Source organism: Chiloscyllium plagiosum, chromosome 5 (assembly GCF_004010195.1).
Source record: "Chiloscyllium plagiosum isolate BGI_BamShark_2017 chromosome 5, ASM401019v2, whole genome shotgun sequence".
NCBI classification, from domain to species: Eukaryota; Metazoa; Chordata; class Chondrichthyes; order Orectolobiformes; family Hemiscylliidae; genus Chiloscyllium; species Chiloscyllium plagiosum.
In genome coordinates, this window is record NC_057714.1 from 87,201,432 (window position 1) to 87,206,554 (window position 5,123).

The window sequence follows — 5,123 nt, forward strand, 5'->3', positions numbered from 1 at the left end:
TGCCTTCTGACTTTCCGCATAAGCCTACCATGGGGAACCTTATCAAATGCCTTACTAAAATCCATGTATACTACATCCACTGCTCTACCCTCATCCACATGCTTGGACACCTCCTCAAAGAATTCAATCAGAGTTGTAAGGCAAGACCTACCCTTCACAAATCCGTGCTGGCTGTCCCTAATCAAGCAGTGCCTTTCCAGATACTCATAAATCCTATCCCTCAGCACTTTTTCCATTACTTTACCTACCACCGAAGTAAGACTAACTGGCCTCTTCATTTAAGCTATGAATGTCAATGGTAAATAGTTGAAGTTACCCCTCTGTTTGCAGTTTACCAAGCTGAACATGGCCCACTTATCTCGACTCTCTGTTTCCATGTTATTAGTGCCAGCACCATGAGCTCTCTTCCTGCATAGTAACCTTTAGTGTGTAATTTTATTGACTTCCATTCTAAAATCTAAACACGCTCCATCTACCGGTTCTCCTTTATCCCTCCTGCTTCTTCAAAGAACTCTTACCAAATTTCAATGACAATGACAATCACACTTTCCCTTTCATTAGACCATTCTTCCCAATTGTATTACAATTTTCTAAACATCCAACTGTTACTTCCTCAATAATGGAATCCAGCATTTTCCCAATCGCAGGCATTGGTTTCCTGTTTTCTGTACCCTCCCCCTCCCACCACCTTTCTTGAATAATGATGTCACATTTTTGGTTTCTGGTGGAACGTTTTCCAAAAACCATCAGATTTTGGAAGATTACAATATTTATCTCTGTAGTCGTTCGTTTAAGACGCGATTTTATTTTATTATTTGTTTGTGCGATATGGAGTTGCTGGCCAGGTCAGCATTTATTGCCCATCCCTAACTGCCCTTCAGAAGGTGGTGATGGGCTGCTTTCTTCAACTGCTGCAGTCCTTGTGTTGTCAGTGCACCCACAGTGCTGTTGGGAGAGGATTTCCAGGGATTTGACCCAGAGATAGTGGGGGAATAGCAATATGGTTCTAAGACAGGTGTGTGATGTGGACATCCAGAGTCTATTTCATATGGTCTTACATTCTGGGCTCCTAGCTGCATGACTGCATTTCAATAATGTACAGGTGCCCTATTTCTCTAGAGCAAGATACTAACATAGCATATATCTTGCCATTATATAAATGGCAAGCTGGCTTGTACACTGGGGATTGGGGTTGTATTATGCATCATTTGATTTCTAACACATCTACTCCACCCTCCCCCAACTGCCTTGAGGGGTTTTGAAATTCACCCCATGTTCTTGCCAATATGACAGTCAAAATATGTTTTCATTCATTTGCAAGCTGAGGAGACCTGGGCTGTTCTGAGTTATCATGATCATAACACAATGATTCACTCACAGGAGGTTTCAAAACACCAGAAGGCATAAAGTTTAAAATTCCAAAAAAAACTCTTAGTTCTGTTACTGATTAAAACAATGGATTTTATGGATACTAATGTTAAACTGGAAAGTTGGGAGGCTTAAGCCTAAAATTCCACTCTTGCACCCGATCCACCAAGACAGGACCATTCCCGTCTCTGAGACAATGTGTCCCAGAAGTTCAAATTTTCATCCCTGGATGACCACACAGTAAAAGTGTGGAGGTTGTCATGTACCAAGGCAGCCTGGGTAAAAGGGCTACCTCAGAGCACCAGCAATTTGTCAAAGGTATGAAACAGAAGTAAAATAAAATCCAGCCCTTATTTCTCACACCCAATATCTCCCTCACACCGTTCCCTCATACCCTAACAAAACCAACTCGTCACTTCATCTCCTCTGCCCACTCCCCATAGTTCCACACCTTCCAAGGCAACCTATTTCCTTCATTAGTTCCACAACCTTTACAGCCACTACTCCAAGTTAATGCCAACAACCCCATCCCCAACCACACCCATTGAGTCCAACCCCAACCCTCTGAACAGCATCCCACCCAGACACACCACCTGACCCTATCCTTGTAGCCCTGCATTTCCCATGGCAAATCCACCTAGCTTGCACATCCCTGGACACAATGGGCAATTTAGCATAGCCAATCCACCTAAGCTACACGTTTGAACTGTGGGAGGAAACCCATGCAGACAAGGGGATAATGTGCAAACTTCACACAGTCACCTGACGGTGGAATCAAACCTGAGTCCCTGGAGCTATGAGGCAGCAGCGCTAAGTATTGAGCCACTGTGCCACCCAGTGTCGTCTTCCCTTTGATAATTCCTTTCAATAGCAGTTTAGACATATCTGTTGGCAACTCCTTTATGGAGAGGTTTTTGTAGACCTTTTAAATACTGCATTTTAAATACTGCTTTGTTGAAAGCTCCTTTTGACAGCTGTCTTGACAGTTTGAATGAGCTTGTTAGTTCCAATAGCTAACATACTTTCTCAGACATCCGTATCTACTTTTAACAAAAGCAAAGAGCTTTAGAGTCATAGAGATGTACAGCATGGAAACAGACCCTTCAGTTCAACCCGTCCATGCTGACCAAATATCCCAGCCCAATCTAGTCCCACCTGCCAGCACCCGGCCCATATCCCTCCAAACCCTTCCTATTCATATACCCATCCAAATGCCTCTTAAATGTTGCAATTGTACCAGCCTCCACCACTTCTTCTGGCAGCTCATTCCATACACGTACCACCCTCTGTGTGAAAAAGTTGCCCTTTAGGTCTCTTATATATCTTTCCACTCTCATCCTAAAACTATGCCCTCTAGTTCTGGACTCCCTGACCCGAGGGAAAAGACTTTGCCTATTTATCCTATCCATGCCCCTCATAATTTTGTAAACTTCTATAAGGTCACCTCTCAACCTCCGCGCTCCAGGGAAAACAGTCCCAGCCTGTTCAGCCTCTCCCTATAGCTCAAATCCTCCAACCCTGGCAACATCCTTGTAAATATTTTCTGAACCCTTTCAAGTTTCACAACATCTTTCAGATAGGAAGGAGACCAGAATTGCATGAAATATTCCAACAGTGGCCTAACCAACACTTTACCTTTTCCAATGGATAACTTACTTCCTGCAAAAAGGTCATGACCCCCCTTATGTGAGTCCCTTCACAATATCCAAAAGGGTGTTGTAACACTTCAAAAAGATATTGTACCTTTCCAAAAGTTTCCAACAGCTTTCGATCTTCTCTAATCTAATCTAAAGTGCACAAGTTATATTTTGGCCTTGCTATCTAGAGGACTGGAGTACACAGATGCAGACATTATTCTGCAGTTATACAAAATCTTGGTGAGACCCCGGCTGGAGCACTGTCAGCAGCCTTGGGCACCACACCTTAGGAAGGATAGATTGGGCCTTGGAGGGATTACAACATAGGTTTACAGCAGTGAAAGCCAGCCTTTAGGGATTAAGTTATGAGGCAAGATTACACATATTAGGCCTGTCTTCCTGGAATTTAGAAGATTAAGGGGTCATCTGATCAAAGTGTTCAAGATTGGCTAGGAATACTGCAGTGAATACCTTACCTTCCAACTCCCTGAAACTTGTCCACCATCTATGAGGCACAAGTCAGGAGTTTGACGGAATATTCCCCACTTGTCTGGATAGGTGCAGCTCCAACAACACTCATCAGACACCATCCAGGACAAAGCTGCACACAGGATTGGTACCACATTCACTGATGAAGGGCTTTTGCCCAAAACGTCAAATCTCCTGCTCCCTCGGATGCTGCCTGACCAGCTGTGCTTTTCCAGCACCACTCTAATCTAGACTCTGATTTCCAGCATCTGCAGTCCTCACTTTTGCCTACCACATTCACTCACTCCAGCACCGATGCTCAGTAGCAGGAATGAATACTATCTTTAAAATGCAATGCAGAAATTCACCAAAGATGCTCAAGCCTACATCCATTTCCATCTAGAAGGACAAAAGGGCAGCAAAGACTTTGGAACACCACCATGGGCAAGTTCCCTTCTGAGCCTATCCTAACTTGGAAATATATCACTATTCGCTCACTGTCACTGGGTCAATATCCTGGAATTCCCTCCATAATGGCATTATGGGTCAACCTACAGCATATGGACTGGTTCAAGAAGGCAACTCATCACCACCTTCTCAAGGGTAACTAGGGACAGGAAATAAATGCTGGCCAGCCAGGAACATCAATGCCCCAAGAAGGAGTGAAAAAAAATATTGACAGGAAAAGACAGGGTAGATAAATATAAACTATTCCTCTGAAGGGAGGTTCTAAAACTAGGAAGTATTGTCTAACAATTCGGGCCAACCTGTCTGGGGAAGTGTAACAGAGCATTTCAACACACAAAGGGTGGTAGATGTTTGGAACTCTCTTCCACAAATAGTCATGGATACTGGATCAGTTGTTAATTTTCAATCTGAGATAGATCCATTTTTGTTAAGCAGACATATGAAGGGATACAGGCAAAAGACAGGCGTATGGAATGAGCTCACAGATTAGCCATGATCTTTGAAACAGGCTCAAGGGGCTAAATGGCCTACTCCTGTTCCTATGTTCATTGAATTGCCATTGCCTTGGTGGTCTAAATGCATGTCCACCATTGCGATGCAAGCAAATTACTTTAAGACTGTAAGACTATAAATCATGGGAACAAAGGTAGGCCATTCAACCCATTTCATCTGCTGTGCCATTCAATGAGATCATGGCGGATCTGATAATCCACACTTCTACTTTCCTGCCTTTTCTAGAACTCTTGATTCCCTTACTGATTCCAAATGTGTCTATGAATAAGAATCCCACAGATTCACAACCTTCTAAGAGAAGAGCTTCCTCTCAGAAATTTGCGATGCCTTATTCTGAGATTATGACTTCTGGTATTGGTCTCTCCCACAAAGGGAAATAACCATTCCGCATTGACCCTTTCAAGTGCCCTCAGAATATTGTATGTTGCAATGTTCTTCTACATATTCCAATGAGTACACGCCTAATCTATTGAACCTCTCCTCATAAGGCCATACCTCCAGACCTGGCATAAGCCTAGGGGATCTTCCCTGGCCTGTCTCTGATGCCACTGTATCTTCCTTCAAAAAGGCACCCAAAACTGTTTGCAACATTCCAGCTGTCGTCTGATGCCTTTGATCTCAGACTGCCCCTCAGTAGCGTCTCCAGTGGCTGAAAGACATCAGGAAGCA